Raw genomic sequence first — 22765 nt, 5'->3', positions numbered from 1 at the left:
TGTATCAATTTACATTCCCACCAACAGTGCAAGAGGGTTCCCTTTTCTCCACACCCTCTCCAGCATTTACTGTTTGTAGATTTTTTGTTGATGGCCATTCTGACTGGTGTGAGGTGATACCTCATTGCAGGTTTTGATTTGCATTTCTCTAATGATTAGTGATGTTGAGCATCCTTTCATATGCTTGTTGGGAACCTGTATATCTTCTTTGGAGAAATGTCTATTTAGGTCTTCTGCCCATTTTTGGATTGGATTGTTTGTCTTTTTGATATTGAGCTGCATGAGCTGCTTGTAAATTTTGGAGATTAATCCCTTGTCAGTTGCTTCATTTGCAAATATTTTCTCCCATTCTGAGGGTTGTCTTTTCGTCTTGCTTATGGTTTCTTTTGCTGTGCAAGTTTTTTAAGTTCCATTAGGTCCCATTTGTTTATTTTTGTTTTTATTTCCACTACTCTAGGAGGTGGGTCAAAAAGGATCTTGATGTGATTTAGTCATTGACTGTTCTGTCTATGTTTTCCTCAAAGACTTTTATAGTGTCTGGCCTTACATTTAGGTCTTTAATCCATTTTGAGTTTATTTTTGTGTATGGTGTTAGGGAGTGTTCTAATTTCATTCTTTTACATGTAGCTGTCCAGTTTTCCCAGCACTACATATTGAAGAGGCTGTCTTTTCTCCATTGTATTTTCTTGCCTCCTTTATCAAAGATAAGGTGACTATATGTGTGTGGGTTTATCTCTGGGCTTTCCATTCGTTCCATTGATCTATATTTCTCTTTTTGTGCCAGTACCATACTGTGTTGATTATTGTAGCTTTGTAGTATAGTCTGAAGTACAGGAACCTGATTCCTCCAGCTCCGTTTTTCTTTCTCAAGATTGCTTTGGCTATTTGGGGTCTTTTGTGTTTCCATACAATTTGTGAAATTTTTTGCTCTAGTTCTGTGAAAAATGCCATTGGTAGTTTTATAGGGATTGCATTGAATCTGTAGATTTTGTTGGTTAATATAATCATTTTCACAATGTTGATTCTTCCAATCCAAGAACATGGTATATCTCTCTATCTGTTTTTATTGTCTTTAATTTCTTTCATTAGTGTCTTATAGTTTTCTGCTTACAGGTCTTTTGTCTCCTTAGGTAGGTTTATTCCTAGTTATTTTATTCTTTTTGTTGCGGTGGTAAATGGGAGTGTTTCCTTAATTTTTCTTTCAGATTTTTCATCGTTAGTGTATAGGAATGCAACACATTTCTCTGCATTAAATTTGTATCCTGCTCCTTTACCAATTTCATTGATTAGCTCTAGTAGTTTTCTGGTAGCATCTTTAGGGTTTTCTATGTATAGTATCATGTCATCTGAAAACAGTGACTCCTTTACTTCTTCTTTTCTGATTTGGATTCCTTTTATTTCTTTTTCTTCTCTGATTGTCATGGCTAAAACTTACAAATCTATGTTGAATAATAGTGGTGAGAGTGGACAACCTTGTCTTGTTCCTGATCTTAGAGGAAATGGTTTCAGTTTTTCACCATTGAGAACAATGCTGGCTGTGAGTTTGTCATACATGGCCTTTATTATGTTGAGGTAAGTTCCTGCTATGCCTACTTTTAGGAGGGTTTTTATCATAAATCGGTGTTGAATTTTGTCAAAAGCTTTTGCTTTTGCTGCATCCCATAGGTTTTGGATAATTGTATTTTCATTGTCATTTGTTTTAGGTATTTTTTGATTTCTCCTTTGATTTCTTCAGTGATCTTTTTGTTATTTAGTAGTGTATTGTTTAGCCTCCATGTTTTTGTATTTTTTTAAAGATTTTTTCCTGTATTTGATATCTGGTCTCATAGCATTGTGGTCGGAAAAGACACATGATACATTTTCAATTTTCTTAAATTCACCAAGGCTTGATTTGTGACCCAAGATATGATCTATCCTGGAGAATGTTCCATGAGCACTTGAGAAGAAAGTTTATTCTGTTGTTTTTGAGTGGAATGTCCTATAAATGTCAATTAAGTCCATCTTGTTTAATGTATCATTTAAAGCTTGAGTTTCCTTATTTATTTTCATTTTTGATGATCTGTCCATTGGTAAAAGTGGGGTCATAAGGTCCCCTACTGTGGCTGTGTTACTGTTGATTTCCCCTTTTATGGTTGTTAGTATTTGCCTTATGTATTGAGGTGCTCCTATGTTGGGTGCATAAGTATTTACAATTGTTATATCTTCTTCTTGGATTGATCCCTTGATCATGATGTAGTGTCCTTCTTTGTCTCTTGTAATAGTGTTTATTTTAAAGTCTATTTTGTCTGATATGAGAATTGCTACTCCAGCTTTCTTTTGATTTCCATTTGCATGGAATATCTTTTTCTCTTCCTTCACTTTCAGTCCATATGTGTCCCTAGGTCTGAAGTGGGTCTCTTGTAGATAGCATATGTATTGGTCTTGTTTTTGTATCCATTCAGCCTGTCTATGTCCTTTGGTTGGAGCATTTAATCCATTTATATTTAAGGTAATTATCGATATGTATTTCCTATTACCATTTTCTTAATTGTTTTGAGTTTGTTATTGTAGGTATTTTCCTTCTCTTGTGCTTCCTGCCTAAAAAAGCTCCTTTAGCATTTGTTGTAAAGCTGGTTTGGTGGTGCTGAATTCTCTTAGCTTTTGCTTGTCTGCAAAGCTTGTAATTTCTCCATCGAATTTGAATGAGATCCTTCCTGGGTAGAGTAATCTTGGTTATAGGTTTTTCCCTTTCATCACTTTAAATATGTCCTGCTACTCCCTTCTGGCTTGCAGAATTTCTGCTGAAAGATCAGCTGTTAACCTTATGGGGATTCCCTTGTATGTTGTTTTTTTATCCCTTGCTGCTTTTAATATTTTTCCTTTGTATTTAATTTTTTATAATTTGATTAATATGTGTCTTGCTGGGATTCTCCTTGGACTTATCCTGTATGGGACTCTCTGTGCTTCCTGGACTTGATTAACTATTTCCTTTGCCATATTAGGGAAGTTTTCAACTATAAGCTCTTCAAGTATTTTCTCATTCCCTTTCTTTTTCCCTTCTTCTTCTGGGACCCCCATAATTCGAATGTTGGTGTGTTTAATGTCCCAGAGGTTTCTGAGACTGTCTTCAATTCTTTTCATTCTTTTTTCTTTATTCTGCTCTGCAGTAGTTATTTGCACTCTTTTATCTTCCATGTCACTTATCTGGTCTTCTACCTCAGTTATTCTTCTATTGATTTGGTCTAGAGATTTTTAATTTCATTTATTGTGTTATTCATCATTTTTTGTTTGCTCTTAGTTCTTCTAGGTCCTTGTTGAACGTTTGTTGTATTTTCTCCATTCTATTTCCAAGATTTTGAATCATCTTTATGATTATTACTCTGAATTCTTTTACAGGTAGACTGCCTATTTCCTCTTCATTTGTTAGGTCTGGTGGGTTTTCATCTTGCTCCTTCATCTGCTGTGTGTTTCTCTCTCTTCTCATTTTGCTTAACTTACTGTGTTTGGGGTCTCCTTTTCACAGGCTGCCGGTTCGTAGTTCCCATTGTTTTCGGTGTCTGCCCCCAGTGGGTAAGGTTGGTTCAGTGGGTTGTGTAGGCTTCCTGGTGGAGGGGACTGGTGCCTGTGTTCTGGTGGACTAGGCTGGATCTTGTCTTTCTGGTGGGAAGTAGTGTGTTTTAGGGTGTCTGTGACCTTATTACTATTTTAGGCAGCATCTCTGATAATGGGTGGGGTTGTGTTCCTGTCTTGCTAGTTTTTTGGCATAGGGTGTCCAGCACTGTAGCTTTCTGGTCGTTGAGTGGAGCTGGGCCTTAGTGTTGAAATGGAGTTCTCTGGGAGAGCTTTTGCTGTTTGATATTATGTGGAATTGGGAGGTCTCTGGTGGACCAAAGTCCTGCACTAGGCTCTCCTACCTCAGAGGCACAAGCCTGACACCCGGCCAGAGCACGAAGACCTGTCAGTCACACGGCTCAGAACAAAAAGGAGAAAGGAAGAAAGAAAGAGAGAAAGAAAGAGAGAAAGAAAGATAAATAAATAAAATAAAATAAAGTTATTAAAATTAAAAATAATTATTAAAAATAAAAAAGTAATAAAAAAAGAAAAAAAAAAGAAAAGAAAGAAAGAAGAGAGCAACCAAACCAAAAAACAAATCCACCAATGATAAGAAGCACTAAAAACTATACTAAAAAAGAAAAAAAAAAAAAGAAACAGGTAGACAGGACCCTAGGACAAATGGTAAAAGTAAAGCTATACAGACAAAATCACACAAAGAAGCATACACCTACACACGCACAAAAGGAGAAAAAGGAAAGAAAATTATTTATCTAAATATAAAAAAAGAAAAGGAAGAGAGCAACCAATTCAATAAACAAATCTACCAGTGATAATAAGCTCTAAATACCAAACTAAGACAAACATAAGACCAGAAACAAATTAGATGCAGAAAGCAAACCTCAAGTCTACAGTCGCTCTCAAAATCCACCACCTCAATTTTGGGATGATTTGTTGTCTATTCAGATATTCCAGAGATGCTGGGTACATCAAGTTGACTGTGGACATTTAATCCGCTGCTCCTGAGGCTGCTGGGAGAAATTTCCCTTTCTCTTCTTTGTTTGCATAGCTCCTGGGGTTCAGCTTTGGATTTGGCCCTGCCTCTTCATGTAGCTCGCCTGAGGGCATCTGTTCTTAGCTCAGACAGGTCGGGGTTAAAGTAGCAGCTGATTAGAGGGCTCTGGCTCACTCAGGCAGGGGGGATGGAGGGGGGTACAGATGTGGGGTGAGCCCGTAGTGGCAGAGGCCAGCATGACGTTACAACAGCCTGAGGCGCGCTGTGTGTTCTCCCTCTCCCAGAGAAGTTGTCCCTGGATCATGGAACCCTGGCAGTGATGGGCTGCACAGGCTCCCAGGAGGGGAAGTGTAGATAATGACCTGTGCTTGTACACAGGCTTCTTGGTGGCTGCAGCAGCAACCTTATTGTTTCATGCCGGTCTCTGATGTCTGCACTGATAACAGCGGCTCACACCAGTCTCTAGAGCTTGTTTAGGCAGTGCTCTGAATCCCCTCTCCTCGTACACGCCGAAACAATGGTCTCTTGCCTCTTAGGCAGCTCCAGACTTTTTCCCAGACTCCCTCCTGGCTAGCTGTGACCCACTAGTCCCCTTCAGACTGTGTTCATGCAGCCAACCCCAGTCCACTTCCTGGGATCCGACCTCCAAAGCCCAAGCCTCAGCTCCTAGCCCCCACCTGCCCTGGTGGGTGAACAGACAAGCCTCTCAGGCTGGCGAGTGCTGTTTGGAACCGATCCTCTGTGCAGGAATATCTCCGCTTTGCCCTCTGCACCCCTGTTGCTGCGCTCTCTTCTGTGGCTCCAAAGCTTCCCCCCACCCACCCCCTGTCCCCACCAGTGATGGGGCTTCCTAGTGTGTGGAAACTTTTCCTCCTTCACAGCTCCCTCCCAGAAGTGCAGGTCCTATCTCTATTCTTTTGTCTCTGTTTTTTCTTTTTTCTTTTGCCCTACCCGGGTATGTGGGGAGTTTCTTGCCTTTTGGGAAGTCTGAGGTCTTCTGCCATCATTCAGTAGGTGTTCTGTAAGAGTTGTTCCACAGGTAGATGTATTTCTGATGTATTTGTGGGGAGGAAGGTGATCTCCACATCTTATTCCTCTGCCATCTTGAAGGTCTCCCTGATTTGAGATTTTGAGACCATGCTCTTAATAGTGTAACTGAGGCAGTCTGAACTCCATTGTAATTAATAACACATGTAGTCATTACCTATCTCACAGGTTGATGTAAGAGTAAACAACATTTTGCCACTGTGACAGAGGGTTCCACACTGTGGCCCCATAGAACTCCAAGGCCTTGTGAGCTGAATCAAGGAACTATATCACTAATGTTTTAAAAGGCTTATATTTTCCCCACTTCACCAAAAAACAAAGCAAGGCAAAATATAACAGAAAAGCATCAATACGTATACACTAATAAATTTTTATATTTTCCCTCTCAAATGTTCTTTTTATATCTTTGTTGCTTTTTGTTATCATCTGAATAAATTCTAGGATGATAACTAATGTATCATACAATAACATTTCTAGTTGCATAAAATCAGTTATACTTTTGTCTCATTTTACAATGTAATTACTTCAAGGCCTTTCTAGGTCTTCTGCCACCTGACCAAGTTGAGAAGCATTACCAACAATGAACTGTGTTTGTAACTTCAATTATAAACGTCCTTTATTTTTAATACACAACTAGTCTGGATTGTCAGGTACAGACTTCAGGAAGATTTTCATCAGATTGAAGAGACAACCCATATACACAAAGACAAATAACTACAAACAGTGATACTAAATGTGAGTGAACTGCAGAGAATAGTATCAGAATTTAGCAAAGGCAGCATGATAGGACAGAGTAGTCAGGAAAGGCGTCCTGAGAATGAGTTTAAGCTGTGCTCTTTAGCTAGGGAACATAGTTCCCTTGAGGGGAATAACAAGACAAGAAAAGCTCAGAAGAAAATAAGGCATATTTTCATGATGGTGGATTGTTAATTTTTAAAGAATCAATTCATATCAACTCAGTGGAAAACAGTAAATGGGTTTTGAGAGTACCACTTCACAATTTTAAGTTATTAAATATAATTTTTTCTGTTTAGTACAAAACATACATGAATCATGAGATCTTAAGTCGCAAATCCTTAGTGATGGACATTACTTTTTTCCCTTTTCTGATAATATCCTGATTTTCTATGCTGTGTGCTTTTTGCCTCCAGCTGACCCCATCCAGAACCCAGAGGTAATCCCTAATTAAATTAAGCCAATTAACATACCTTTTCCCTTGGGCAACAATGATTGATTTAGGAGATAGACAAATGACTCAAGTCAGGCTTATCATGACCAATACAAATGCCATACATTTTGAGTGAGTTACTGAGGAAGGAGATTTTCTCTTGCTGGGCATAAACCAGGAAGTATGTTGCCTCAAAGCTTTGGAACCATAGAGGGGAATGGGACCAATACCGAAGACATAAGTCTAAGAACTAGAAGGAGAAAAAAAGTGGGGTCTAGTCACACCATTTAAACACACAATCAAGCTTATTGGACATCAGATCTACTCTTGGACAGTGCAGTTATGTGAACCAATAAATTTACCCTATCTTTTCTTTCTCCTTTTTTATGAAAAGTTTCATTTGACCTACCATCCTCAGTCATCAGGAACTTTTCAACCTCCATTTGAAGGGCTTTTATCTTTCCCAAATTTGTGTCATATTTATACCAGGTATTACAGTTTTTGGTGTATATAGATTTTTTTTTTTCTTCTGTTGCTGTCTACTGAAAGCTTTGTGAAGGAAGTTTTTTTTTTTTTTTTTTTTTTTTTTTAATTCATTTTTCTCTCCTTCCAGCTAGCACCATGTCTCAAAATAGTGATTCATTGATAAATATAGAATAGTATGGTGGCTAAAAGTCAGGCTTTGAAAGCAAAACTTACTTGTTGCAATTCTGCTTGTACTATTTATCTGTGTAAATTTGGGTAAGTTAAACTAATTTCCCTGAGCCTCAGTTCTATCAGTGAAATGAGGATAGTAGAACCAACCTTATAAAGTTATTGTGAAACGTAGATGCAATGATATATATATATATATAGTGTTTAGAATAGTCTGGTAGCACAAGGTAAGGTTTTTTTTATATTTGTTTTTGTTGTTTTTTGCATTATTAAGTGAGACTTTAAATGAGTGAATTAACAAACGGATGGATAAAAAATTATCTAGCTGAGAGGCCCGCGCACCGTGATGAAGAGTGGCCCCCACTTGCCGCAACTAGAGAAAGCCCTAGCACAGAAACGAAGACCCAACATAGCAAATCAATCATGCAATCAATCAATTAATCAATAAAATAAATCTTTAAAAAAAAAAAATTATCTAGAAGTTGATAATGAGGAGAGTGATTAACTTAACTGTTAGGTGATAAAAATGATAAAACCTGAGAAAAATACCCCATAAACCTACTGATCTAAAGGAATCAAATGCCAAAGACTTCAACAATTGCTCAAGTAAATGAGACAGAGACAAAGACAACAAAATAACCAATGGTAAATGTATTTACTGTAGTTTTATAAAATAATGTTAACTGAGAAAAATATCTTGGGAAAATGCTTCTGACCTTTGGGGATGAAGGGAAAAGCAGTTTAGGAAATGGTTAGCAAGATAATAGAATATACAAATGGTAGAACATTGCTCAAGAGGATTTGAAATTACTCTTAGGCTGGAATAATAACAGGATTGCAAAAACAAAGTACATGTTGCTGGAGGTGGTAGAGAGCTGCCTTTTTCATGCATTTATGGAGCAGCCAATACTTTTAGAGGTTATTTTGGAGTAAGTCCTAAGATTTAAACTAACTATGATGAATTACACTGCATTGGGCAAACAGCTAAGGTTTAATGTTCTCCATATCAATTTTAGAATCACTCTGGGCTAGAGGAGCCAAGCTTTAAGAAAGCTTTTAGAATTTTTTTTTTTTTTTAAACCAGATTTTGAAGAGGTGTATAAAGCCAAAATGTGACTGGAATAAGTATCTGTCAACAGAATTCAACACTGGAAATGTGTGAAGTTTTTAAGGATCACTGGAAAGGGTTAGATCAGTGTCCTCTCTTACCAACTCTTTCTCCTTCTTGCATTTTGGTTTAAAATAAATGGAAGTTACACAATGCGAAATCAATAGTTTGTTGTTCCAAACATTGTATTCACCTTAGGTGCACAATATTCATGTAATTCTAGTGGGAGAGTCTTTTGAAGGGGAGTTGAGAATAGCTGGAAAAATGTTGAGATTGATCAAAAAGAGTGACCTCCCAATACAGTGCTATCTTTCTAAGTGGTAGTCAAAAAATTTGAGAAACAAAGACCCTTATTGAAGCTGACTCTTTATGGCTTTAATTTAAGTCTTAAGCCTGAGATAATTCCTGCCTTAAAGCCATAAATGCTCAGGATCTTTGTAAGAATAAACATTTTAAAAGATAGGTGTACTCCAGTCTGCAGGTCGAATTCCAGGTATCACCCAAGGTCAGTGACTCATTCTCCTTTACCACCCTGGGATGTGTTGCACTGCCAGATCTCCCATGAGCATTCTTGGAAACAAGGCTAGGTAGAAGGTAGGTAAAGGTTTTCAGTTTCTGAAATAGCAATCAAGTCCAGGGGTACATTGTCAAATTGTTTGAGAAATTCTATTAAGGCATCCCTTTACAAAATACCTCTCATTCATGCATTCATCTTTCCATTCATTCAATCAGTCAGCAATTATATCTTGAGCAATTTCTATAGCCTAGACACCTTTATTGCTCCCATACTTGAAATTCCACATAGAAATTAATTGCTTGGAATCCTGTTTAATCTTCAGTAGTCCTCCCTTAAAATGAAATAGCTGTGAAAAAGCATCTTATTAATACATGCTTGTTTTTCATAATAGCTAGTTCTGAGTGAGTGAATGATGAAGTAAGTTCTTTCTTAAAGAGTCTATACTCAATCATAATTGCATAGGGTGAGTTTTTGGATAAGGCATGAAGATTAGTTGGTTGGATGGTAAGAACATTGCTAAATATTTTTGGCTTGAGGATGCTGAGATCCATGATTACTCATAGGCTGGGTAAAGTCTCATATTTACAAAGGTGAAACAAAGGAGAAACCCAACTCCTGTGATTAGCTAGACAAAGAATCTGCAAAAATGGACAGAGAGAAGATGACATATCAGGTGACAGAGAAGTAGAAGGGAGAATGCCAAATACAACACTGCTTATTTTAACATTTTACTTAGAATTTGCTCCTATCAAAATCCTTAAGAGTGAAAACTTGTAGGAAGAAGAGAATAAGCAAAATCCTTTCTATATGTCATTTCATTTAGATCCTGTAACATCTCTGTGATGTTGGTGCCTATATGAGGTCTCTGGAAAATTTAATGGTGAAGACCTGGACCCCAAGTCTTGATCCAGCCACCAACTGTCTACTATTACTTGGTTCCCAAAGGCTCTATGGGCAAAGTTTACTATAAGCAGAGACACACATTTTACCTATAGCTCGTCTATCTGCCCCATATCTGTGCTCAGCATACTGCCTTTATGGGGGCTGAGCCGAATAAGGTTCTTGAAGATTCTGCTCCATGTATTCTTTTTTTTTTTTTTTTTTTGGTCATGTATTCTTTATTTAGCTTCTATCTAGTTCCTATTTTTGATACATGGGTGGAGAGAGATCCCAAATCCTCCCTGCTCACTTTGCCACATAAGCCACAACAAATATACAGGTGGAAAGAAAGAAGATGTTGTCTAGATCTATTAAAATGACTTTAATTATCTCAAAAGAACTTCCCTCACCCTTATCACAGTGTGTGCTTTGTGATTTTTATTTTGTCTTTGCTTTCTTATCAGGGTTCTTCCTTCATAGGCTGGGGGCAGGGAAGGTCATGATGTTAGACTCCCAAGGAAGTCTGATACTCCCTAATAGAACCTGCGATTGGCAGATAAAAAACTGAGGTTCAGGGAGGTGAAATAGCTTAGCCCAAGTACCCAACTAACCAGTTAGCAGTATTTGGACTCTGGTCTGACTAAATCTAATGCCTCTCCTCCTTGTACTCTTATTCTTTATAGGAAGGGCAGAGTGAGTATTGTTTGTAATTGTAAAAGCTTTCTAAAGTCTCTCCAAAAAAGCATAATGAGATTATCCCACAGAAGATGTTTATATATAGCATTGCTCAGCATTCTAGAGTGTAGAGACTCTTAACAGTTTGTAATCTGTATAACCGCCAATGTTCATTGTATTCACAGGGTGTACAAGACAGGACATAACGGCTCTACATGAGTTAATTCATTTTAATCCTGGAGGTGAAGTATTATCACCTCCTACTGTCTTATTGATAAAATTGAAGTTTGGAGAGAAAGCAGAAGTAGCGTGTCATGCCAGTCAGGCCTGCTCGCTGGGCACGAGCTCTCCTGCATTCAGCACGCATTTTCAGACAGCTTGCCATAACTTACTAGTTGCCCAGCAGTATATGATACTAATGAGGCTCTCAAAAATCCCACTAAGACCAAAGATCTAAATCAACAAAACCTCATAAATATCTTCTCTGAATTACTCTACAAACTTTAGTAGAAGCAAGAGGAGGCCATCGAATAATCAGATTTTCAAATATATACACAAATCTCATTTCAAGGTACATGTAAGAGCAAACTTCAATCAGTATTCTACTATTTGCCAGTAGAATAGCAAGCACTGTGCTATGCAATGAGAGAAACAACAGTGATCAAAGTTCATGATTTCATGAAGTTTTCTGAGAAATAAACAGTCAATAAATTCAGTATACACATGTGAAAGACAAGAGAAGAATTATGTAATAAACCACAGTAATTTAAAAGAATGAGTTACATCCATAACTATTGACATGGATATCTTGCAAAAACATGTTGTTTGCAACACAAGTGGTATATTTCTCTAAATGTACAACATATACAATGCAATCGTATATTATTTTCAGTGAAATTTTTGTGTGTACGTGTGTGCAAAAATTAGGAGTGGATTTGAAATGTTGAAATTAAACTCATGACAGTAGTTATCTTAGGTCAAGGCCAGAGGCAAATAGGACTAGGGATAGAGATTTAATTCTTCTGGACTCCACACAGAAGAATTAAAATTAAATATTAATTAATTCTTAGTTGCGGATCAATTCGTTATAATCTTCCTTACCCTTCTGTGAGTATGTATAAGTAAATTTTTCTAGCTAAAAAAAAATCAGGAAAAATATAAAATATAACAGAAACACATGAAAGTGGCTCCTGCCTAAATGAGCAGGTTACTACTGAAATCTCTGTAGATAAAGTGATGCTTAAGTTGAGACTTAAAGAGATAATAACAATTTTCTGAATATAGAAGGAGAAAGTGTATCTTAGGTAAAAAAGTAGCATGTTCAAAAGCCTGGAATGAGAATGAGCTTAGTTTGTTTAGATCCTCTCTGGATTGCTCTTATATCCCAGTTTAGGGTTAGAAATTAGAGTAATGCTAAAAGAGAGGCAGCAGGGACTAGTGGGAAATTCTCTTGTATCCATAGGAAAACTCTTATTCAGCAGGTTACCAAGCCTAGGAATGTTTGCCATGTGGTCCTGCTCTGGGCCACACTCACTGCGAAGGTTGAACACAAGGATCTCTCTGCTGGATATTGCAGGCATGAACAGCAACTGTGAGTAAGCAGGAAGTTTTGGGCTCTATTCCAGTGCATGTTAACACTAAACTATTTCCTGACTGTCAGATCTAGGCTAGCAATATGTTAAGGAATGCTTCTTTCTGCATATAAATACAATTCTGCCAATTCACAGGCCAAAGGGTGTGTACTTCAATATAAATTTGTTTTTTGCTGTTTTATTCATTTTCAGTGCTCTCTACTCCACCCACAAATTGTGATAAGAGATATGATGCTACACTGGGCCCTACTTCTTCTCTGACAAAATAATGAACTTGAGTGACAGCTGCCTGGGGTTAAAGATTTAGTTTTTGACCTTAGGACAGATTCAACTGTCTGGTTCACACTCTGGTGCCACCATCACCATGTTCTAATTCAAGGTTTTCAGAATGATTCACAGAACCTGAACTGTCTAAAAATGCTTGCTCAGATTTTGAGAAGTGACTTTTAAAAGGAATTGTTTTTGAAGTGTTTTGTAAACTCATTGATTAAAAAAATAATTGCTATAGAGATATCATTGAGATTTAGGAATTCAGTTTTATAGAGTTGATATAATAAGCTGAAATCATTTACAAAAAGAACAAATTGATAGGTTCATTGGGTATTTTTCCCTGGTCTAAGCCAGTAAAATTCTTTTTGATAAAGTTCACCCCCATCCTCTTATATGGGAATGTACTATACAAGTATCAAGGGAATTTTGGATTGGAATCAAAGTCAGGTTTCCTGGAATGAGCCAAATTTAAACTAAAAGCAAAGATTTCTGCACTTTGAAAAGTATTGCCTTAGCAATACTCAGGGACATGTGATAGCAGTCATTGTTCTCAGAATGTTCTGTCATGTTGTGTGGAGTTAAACTACCCTCTTTTTCTCTGCATTCTCTTCACTTCTGCCATCAGGAGTATGGATTTTTCCACACCAAGCAGTTTTCCAATTCTCAGTGGACACACACTGGGTGTGCTACAATTTAACTCAGTTCTGACACTAACTGCCCAGGGTTAGTACAGACCTTACAGGTTAAGGGCTCAGTCCCACAAGACAGTCCCCGACCCCCACTACAAACGCTAATCGCAAGTCTCAGGTTGTCACCTGTACTTCTGACTAATGAGCTATCGATTGGGGGTTCCCACGACCCCCTCATCAGGTTTAATATTTTGCTAGAAAGGCTAGATATCTCAGGAAAACAGTTTATTACCAGGTTACCAGTTTATTATGAAAAGATACAACTCAGAAACAGCCAGATGGAAGAGATGCATAGGACAAGGTGTGGAGGAGGGGGTGTGAAGCTTCCATGTTCTCTCTGGATCTGTCATGCTCCCAGCACCTCTATGTGTGAGCAACCAGAAACTCTAAGAACCCCACTGTTTAGAGTTTTATGGAAGTTCCATTATATAGGCATGGTTGATTACATTATTGGCCATTATAATTGAGCTGAACCTTCTGCTCCTTTTCCCTCCCTGGAGGTCTGGGGCTGTAACTAAAAGTTGGTTGGCTCGCTGGCAACCAGCCTCCATCACCCATGGTTTACCTTATTAGCATAAACTCAGGTATGATTGAAAGGGGCTTATTATGAATAACAAAAGATGCTTCTCTTACCCCTCTAAGAAATTCCAAAAAAACAAAAAACAAAAAAAAAACCCAAAAAACAACAACAACAAAAAAAAGAAATTCCAAGGATTTTAGGAACTCTGTGCAGGAACCAGGGACAAAACCAATTATATGTTTTTTATTATATCACAATATCACAGGAGTTTAAAAGACAGTAAGCTCTTTGAACACACACTATTGTGTAAATGGCACACTAAAGGACAAAAGTTAGCCAAAAAAATCTTATAACTGGCACCTCTGGACTTTGCATCTGCAATAACTTAAAACTTCACAAAATTGAGTCAGAATAGCATTTTCACTTAATTACTGTCTATTTATTCCCAGGGACAATTAAATAGCTCACCAGAAAGTGTGTGTTGTATGAATATTTCTGCCGTAAGATCAGAGGTTCGTATCGTTCCTGCTATTATGTCTCAAAACATATAAGATAATAAGAAAAGGGTTATATCCTTCAGCCCTATTTCCCTAGGTTAAAATTTTTAAATTTTAATTTCACTCATTTCTGATTTAAACATTGAAATATTATAAGTATCCAAATCATCTAATATTTTTCTTGAGCTCTAGAAAAACAAGTTTATCTATCTAACTGAAAATTAGCAGAGAAAAGTAGTTCAGCTAAGAAATGTGGAGCCGGGGCTTCCCTGGTGGCACAGTGGCTGAGAATCTGCCTGCCAATGCAGGGAACGCAGGTTCGAGCCCTGGTCTGGGAAGATCCCACATGCCACGGAGCAACTAGGCCCGTGAGCCACAATTACTGAGCCTGCGCATCTGGAGCCTGTGCTCCGCAACAAGAGAGACTGCGATAGTGAGAGGCCCGCGCACCGCAATGAAGAGTGGCCCCCGCTTGCCACAACTAGAGAAAGCCCTCACACAGAAACGAAGACCCAACACAGCCAAAAATAAATAAATAAACAAAGTAAACAATGTGTTTAAAAAAAAAAAAAAAGAAATGTGGAGCCGGACTGCTTGGGCTTTAATCTGCTTCTGTCCCTTAATAGCTGTGTGAACTTGGGCACGTAACTTGACCTCCATGTGCAAAATGAGGATAATAAAAGTAATAGCAATACCTTCTTCTCATAGTGTTGTCATGACAATTAGTTAACCATTTGCAAAGTACTTAGAACATCAAAAAAATAGTAATACAATTATTTGATTTATAATCTTATCTTGGGTATCTCTTAGACATCTATATACATCTGTATACCTATATATTCAAAATCTAGCTTGTTGTGTTCCCCTCAGATTGGTCTTCCTCCTGTTACTTTCTCCATACCACTAATGATAACTTCATCCCTTCATTTAATTAAGTAATGACTTTGATGTCTTGATTCCCCTCAATTTCCCACTCACATGCCCTTTTAAAATGTGACTTTGCAATTTGTCTATCAAGGGGTTGAAGTCTACTTCCCCTTCCCTGAATTTTAGCCAGCTCTGCAACCTGTCTGATGAAGAGAATGTGGTAGAAGTGACACTGTGAGACTTCTCAGCTTAGACCTTAAAAGGGCTCACATCTTCCATTTTTATTCTCTTTGAAGCACATCACAATGTAAAGAAGCTTGAGCCGGATTACTGAGTGATCAGAGACCATGTACAGAGAGGTAGAGAGGTCACAGGCAGGAGAACCAGGTTCCCAGCCGACAGCCAGCACCATGACCTCAGGTACTGAATAAGAGTATCATGAACTTTCTGACCCTGGTTAAGCCATCCCAGCTGACACCATCTGAAGCAAAAATGGGCAGTCTCTTCTTAAAAATGGATAAATACTTGACCCATAAATGTATGAGTAATCAAAATAATTTTTACTATTGTTTTATACCAGTAAATTTTGGGATAGTTTGCTCATAGGTAACCAAAATAATCACCAAGTGCTATTCATTATAACTTCTGAATATCTTTCAAAATTATTCATCTCTTTTTATCTCTGTAATTTTCCAAGGTCATGTCATTATCTCTTTCAAATATTATTGCAATATATCTTAACTGGTATTCTTTATTTAAACAAATTTTTATTGAATTATAGTTGATTTAAAATGTGTTAGTTTTTGGTATACAGCAAAGTGATTCAGTTATATGTATATATATATATATTCTTTTTCATATTCAGTTATATATATATTATTTTTTATATTCTTTTTCATTATGGTTTATTATAAGATATTGAATATAGTTCCCTGTGCTATACAGTAGGACCTCATTGTTTACCTGTTTTATATATAGTAGTTTGTATCTGCTAACCCCAAACTCCTAATTTATCCCTCCCCTACTGCCATTCCCCATTGGTAATCATAAGTCTGTTTTCCTCATCTATAAGTCTGTTTCTGTTTTGTAAATAAGTTCATTTGTATCATATTCCACATATCAGATTCCACATATAAGTGACATCAGTTGGTATTTATCTATCTCTATGTGACTTACTTCACTTAGCATGATAATATCTAGGTCCATCCATATGGCTGCAAGAGGCATTATTTAATTCTTTTTTATGGCTGAATAGTATTCCATTATATATATATATATATCTTCTTTATCCATTTACCGGTCCATGGACATTTAGGTTGCTTCCATATCTTGGCTATTGTAAATAGTTCTGCTATGAACATTGGGGTGCATGTATCTTTTCAAATTAGAGTTTTCTCAGGATATATGTCCAGGAGTAGCATTGCTGGATCATATGGTAGCTCTATTTTAGCTTTTTGAGAAACCTCCATGCTGTTTTCCATAGTGGCTGCACCAATTTACATTCCCACCAATAGTGTAGGAGGGTTCCTTTTTCTCCACATCCTCTCAAGAATTTATCATTTGTAGACTTTTTAATGATTTCCATTCTGACTGGTGTGAAGTGATACCTCACTGTAGTTTTGATTTGCATTTCTCTAATAATTAGCAATGTTGAGCATCTTTTCATGGGCCAGTTGGCCAACTGTATGTCTTCTTTGGAGAAATGTCTATTTAGGTCTTCTGCCCATTTTTTTGATTAGGTTGTTTGTTTTTTTGTTATTGAGTTGTATGAGCTGTTCATATATTTTGGAAATTAAGACCTTGTCAGTTGCATCATTTGCAAATTTTTTATTTCAGTCCATAGGTTGTCTTTTTATTTTCTTTATTGTTTCCTTTGCTGTGCAAATGCTTATAAGTGTAATTAGGTCCCATTTGTTTATTTTTGCTTTTATTTTTATTGCGTTGGGAGACTGACCTAGGAAAACATTGTTACAACTTACATCAGAGATGTTTTGCCTATGTTCTCTTCTAGGAGTTTTATGGTGTCGTGTCTTATATTTAAATCTTTAAGCCATTTTGAGTTTATTTTTGTGTATGGTGTGAGGGAGTGTTCTAACTTCATTCATTTACATATGGATGTCCAGTTTTCCCAATGCCACTTATTGAAGAAATTCTTTTCTCCACTGTATATTCTTGCCTCCTTTGTTGAAGATTAATTGACCATAGGTGTGTGGGTTTATTTCTGAGCTCACTATTCTGTTCCATTTATCCATGTGTCTGTTTTTGTGCCAACACCATACTGTTTGGGATACTGTGACTTCAGCATTGTCTAAAGTCTGGGAGAGTTATGCCTCCAGCTTTGTTATTTTTCCTCAGGATTACTTTAGCATTTCTGTGTCTTTTATGGTTCCATGTAAATTTTAGGATTATCTATTCCAGTTCTGTGAAAAATTTCATGGGTAATTTGATAGGAATTTTATTAAATCTGTAGATTGCTTTGGGTAGTATGGCCATTTTAACAATATTAATTCTTGTAATCCAAGAGTATGGGATATCTTTCCATTTCTTTAAATCATCTTCAATTTCCTTTATCAATATTTTACAGTTCTCAGCATATAAGTCTTTCACCTCTTTGGTCAGGTTTATTGTTAACTGTTTGAGGTGTTTTTTGATGCAATTTAAAAAGGGATTGTTGTTTCACTTTCTCTTTCACATATTTTGTTGTTAGTGTAAAGACATGCAACAGATTTCTGTATGTGTCCTGCTACCTTGCTGAATTCTTAACTGGTATTTTGATTTCTTGTTACATCCTGCATTAATCAATTCTCTGTGAAATATTTTAAAAATGCATATATAATTATGTTACTCCTCCTCTTAAAATACATATGTGGTCTACATATTCCTAAATGTGGCTTACAAAATTCTGCAAAAACTGGCCCCTTATTACTTTTTTTTTTTTCTTTTTGCTGTCTTCTTTTTATTCTCTGCTTTGACCAGAAAAAATTCCTTAAAATATTAGGGCTTACTCTTCTCTAACTATAATTTTACTCATCATTCATTTCTCAACTTGGAAGTATCATTCTTACTATTTCTTAATGTTCCTACAATTTTTTAGGAAAGAATTTCTCATCAAAATCTGGACTAGGAGTCCCTTCTGTTTTATCTCATTGTTCCAGGAGATTATCCTTATTATGATACCCCCTTCCTTCCATAATGAAACTTTCTATTTATTTACCAATCTCTTACTCAATCCTAAGAGTTTCGGGAGAGCAGTCACTGTTATATTCATAGTTGTATCTACAGTGATTACTATAGTACTTGACAGCTAGTAAAGGTCAATAAACATTTGTTGAATGAACAAATGATATTGCACCACTTTTTAGATCATATAATGATTTTTCTAAGATACCATAGGAAAGGAATTCCCTGGCAGTCCAGTGGTTAGGACTCGGTGCTCTCAGTCGGGGGACCAGGTTCGATCCCTGGTTGGAGAACTCAGATCCTGCAAGCTGTGTGGCATGGCTAGAAAAAAATAAAAATAAGATACCATAAGAAAAGTGTCCATCAGATTTAAAAAAAAACTTGGATATTTGATTGTTTGAGGTGGGGAGAAAGGTGGGGATAAAACCCACTTAAGTTTGTCAGCATTAGGCCAACCTCAGTCTTTGACATAGGAGGTGTGTTGGTCTGGGCATGCTTAGACTCCTCACTCTTACATTGGTACAATATGCCTGTAATCTCTTTTGATTATTGTGAAATATGTGGATACTGAAGCAAGCTAAAATCAAGATGTCAGCAGGATTGTGTTCCTTTCTAGGGACTCCAGGGGAGAATCCATTTCCTTACATTTTCCAGCTTCTACAGGGAATACATAATCCTTGGCTTATAGCCCACTTCCTCCAACTTTAAAATCAACACTATTGCATTTCACTGATCATTCTTCTGTAGTCATATCTTCCTCTCTGACCATAGTCAGAAAAGGTTCTCTGATTTTAAGGATTTATGTGTTTAGATTTGGCCCATCTAGATAATCCAGGATAGTCTCCCTGGACTGATAAGTTTCCATCACTCATATTTACTAAACAATTTGCATTTCTTTTCTATTTGCTGCCACAAACTTGATGGTTTAAAAACAACAAATTTTAGTGGTGATGTTGGCAAGATGGTGAGTAGGAGATACTAGCCTTCCTCCCCCAATGAAGACAATAATTAAGCAGCTATGTATGACTGAAAATAACCCTGGGAAGGCCCCAGAGTCTAATTAAAAACCATAGCAGAACAGTGGAGCAAAAAAAGGAGAATAACTGCACAGAAATGATTGCTAGGGAGATCAGCTCAGTGGACATATCTGGAGACAGCTAAGAACAAAGAAGAGTGGGGACTGTTTGAATCAGCAACCTGGTGGGTGCCATCATGGTCCCCAGTGGCTGGCTCTGTAGAGGACCCTGGCAGCCCTTTCCACTGAAGATCTCAATAATCCCCATGACCACCACATAATTTTCACAGCTTTCACAGCAGAGGACCTTGTAGTGTTTGTCAGTGTAGACCCCAGTGGCCGGTTCTATAAAGGACAGCAACAACTTTTTTCATTGAGGAAACCAACACTCATCACTAACACAGAACTCTGGGAAGGGAGATGCTGCTGAGACCCCCAACCCCAGAAAAAGTTGCTGGGATGAGGGCTGTCAGCTCCCCACAATCTTGTTCATGCTTCAGACCCCAGAGCCACAGCTTCTCCATATGTGCCTGTGTTCCAGACCCTGGTTCTGTGTCTGTTCCATGTTCCTCTGTGTCTCAGGCACAGAACCCTCCACCGCTATGAAAAATCATCAAATCACAAAGGAAGACAGCAAAAGAGGAAGAAAGGCACAAAAAGTTACAAAAAAAAAAAAAGCCAGAAAACAATTTACAAGATAGCAATAGCAAGTCCTTACCTATCAATAATTAATTTAAATTAATTTTAATTAATTAAATCCTCCAATCAAAAGGCATAGAGTGGATGAATGGATAAAAGCAACACCCATTTATATGCAGCCTAAAGAGACTCACTTCAGCTTTAAGGGCACATATAGACTGAAAGTGAAAGAATGGAAAAAATATATTCCCAGAAAATAGAAACCAAAAGAGACCAGGAGTAGCTATATTTGTGTATCAAACACAATAGACTTTAAGTCAAAAACTGTAACAGGAGACAAAAAACAAAGATAAATATGTCAATCTACCAAGAGGATATAACTATTATAAATGAATAAATAAATAAATATATATATATATATATATATATATATATATATATATATATATATATATACACACACATCCAACATAAGAGCACCTAACTATATTAAGCAAATATTAATGGATGTGAAGGCAAAAATAGACAGCAATGCAATTATAGTTGGGGACTTCCGTACTCTACTTTCAACAATGAATAGATCATCAGACAGAAAATCAACAAGGAAATATTAGACTTCAAAAAAACTTTAGACCATTGGACCTAATAGACATATTTAGAACATTCCATCCAACAGCAGCAGAATATACATTCTTTTCCAGTGCACATGCAGCATTCTTCAGGATAGATCATATGTTATGTCACACAAAAAAACTTGGTAAAACTTGTTTTAACAAGTTTAAGAAGTTTGAATTCATGTTAAGTATTTTTTACGGCCACAATGGTGTGAAACTAGAAATCAATAATAGAAGAAATCTAAAAAATTCACGAATATGTAGAAATTAAAAACACATTCTTGAACAGTCAGTGCATCAAATAAGAAATAAAAAGGGAAATCAAAACGTATCTTGAGATAAATGAAAATGGAAATGCAACATACTGAAACTTCTGGGAGGTAGCAAAAGCAAGTCTAGGAGGGAAATTTATAGTGATAAATGCCTACATTAAGAAAAAAAAATCTCAAATATCTTAACTTTATATCTCAAGTAACTAAAAAAAGAACAAAGTCCAAAGGTAGCAGAAGAAAGGAGATAGCAAGATCAGACCAGAAATAAATGAAATAGACTAGAAAAACAATAGAATAGATCAACAAAACTAAGAGCTAGAAAAGATAAACAGAATTGAGAAAACTTTAGGTAAATTAATTAAGATAACAAAACAGAGAAGCCCCAAATATGTCAGAAATAGAAGAGGTGATATTACAACAGATATACCACAGAAATAAAAAGGATAAAAAAAAGACATATATTGATTAATGGAACAGAATAGGGAGCCCAGAAATAAGCTCACACATATATGGTCAACTAATATTTGACAAGGTAGCCAAGAAAAAAACACTCTGAGGAAAGGATAGTCTCTTCAGTAGATAGCTTGGAAAATGGTGCTGGGGTACCCACATGTAAAATAATAAAATTGTATGCTTATCTTACACCACTCACAAAATTTAACTTGAAAAAGATTAAAGACTTAAATGTAGAACCTGAAGCTATAAAACTTCTAGAAGAAAACATATGGAAAAAACTCCTTGACGTTGATCTTGGCCTTGGTTTTTTGGATATGACACCAAAAGCATAAGCAACAACAACAACAAAAGCAAGTGAGACTACATCAAACTAAAAAGCTTCTGCACAGCAAAAGAAACAATCAACACAATGGAAAGGCAATCTATGGAATGAAGAAAATATTTACAAACCATATATCTGATGAGTGATTAATAACTAAAATATATAAGAAGCTCACAACTCAATAGCAAAAACCCAAATAACCAGATTAAAAAATGTAAAGGGAACTGACTGGACATTTTACCATAGAAGATATACAAATGGCCAACAGATTCACAGAAAGGTGCTCAACATCATTAATAATCAAGGAAATTCAAATTAAAACCACAATGAGATATCACCTCACACCTGTTAAGATGGCTACTATCAAAATGACAAGAGATAGTGTTGGTAAGGATGTAGAGAAAAGGAAACCCTTGTGGACTGTTAGTGGAATGTAAATTGGTATATAGCTATGATGGAAAACAGTATGGAGGTCTCTCAAAAATTTTAAAATCAAACTATGATCCAGCAGTCCCACTTCTGGGTGTATATCTGAAAGAAACTAAATCAGTATCTCAAAGTAATACTTGCTCTCCCATGTTCACTGCTGCATTATTCACAATAGCGAAGATATAGAAACAACTTAAGTGCCCATCGATGGATGAATGGATAGAGCAAGTGTAATACACACACACAATGGAATATTATTCAGCCATTAAGAAAAGGAGATTCTGCCTTTTGTGACAACATGAATGAACCTGGAGGGTATTATGTTAACTGAAATAAGAGAGATAGACAAGTAGTGTATGGTATCACTTATAAGTGTAATCTAAACAAACAACAACAACAAAATCAAACTACTAAAAACAGTATAATGGTGTGTGTGTACATGTGTGTACCTGTGTGAGATGGGGCCATAATGAATAAAAGGGAATATTCACTTTTTTCTTACATGCTTCCATTTTATTTTAATTTAGGAATGTGCTTGTATATTATTGATATAAAAAAAAGTATATTGTGGGAGAAAGATTTGGAAAACTTCAAAGCAAATCAAATACTAGCCAATTTAAGCACTCTACTAGTTTTCATACATTCACACACCAGTACATTTTAAAGTTTCTGCAGAAGAATGAAAGCCTTCTTTAACATTTTTATAATACTTTTACTTTTATTAACTGCAAAATAATATATGTTTATAAGTAAAAGATACAGAACAGCAAGCTTTGAAAAAATACTTGAAAAAAGAGTCTAAGGAGTCA

At 36.5% G+C, this 22765-nt stretch overlaps 2 long non-coding RNA genes across 2 annotated transcripts in view; both read right to left on the bottom strand.

Moving 5' to 3' along the window:
• The window catches only part of LOC309641461, a 275557-nt gene extending 267680 nt beyond the window's left edge, over window positions 1-7877 (bottom strand). The window contains exon 1 of the long non-coding RNA XR_014252615.1: window positions 7780-7877. This is a non-coding gene — a long non-coding RNA (uncharacterized lncRNA). The remainder of the gene's footprint in view (window positions 1-7779) is intronic.
• The window catches only part of LOC309641535, a 352162-nt gene that overhangs the window by 291220 nt on the left and 38177 nt on the right, over window positions 1-22765 (bottom strand). The gene's annotated exons all lie outside the window — the stretch shown is intronic.

This window comes from Balaenoptera physalus, assembly GCF_965194825.1.
Source record: "Balaenoptera physalus genome assembly, chromosome: 1".
NCBI lineage: Eukaryota > Metazoa > Chordata > Mammalia > Artiodactyla > Balaenopteridae > Balaenoptera > Balaenoptera physalus.
This window is presented reverse-complemented; position numbering and strand designations above follow the sequence as displayed.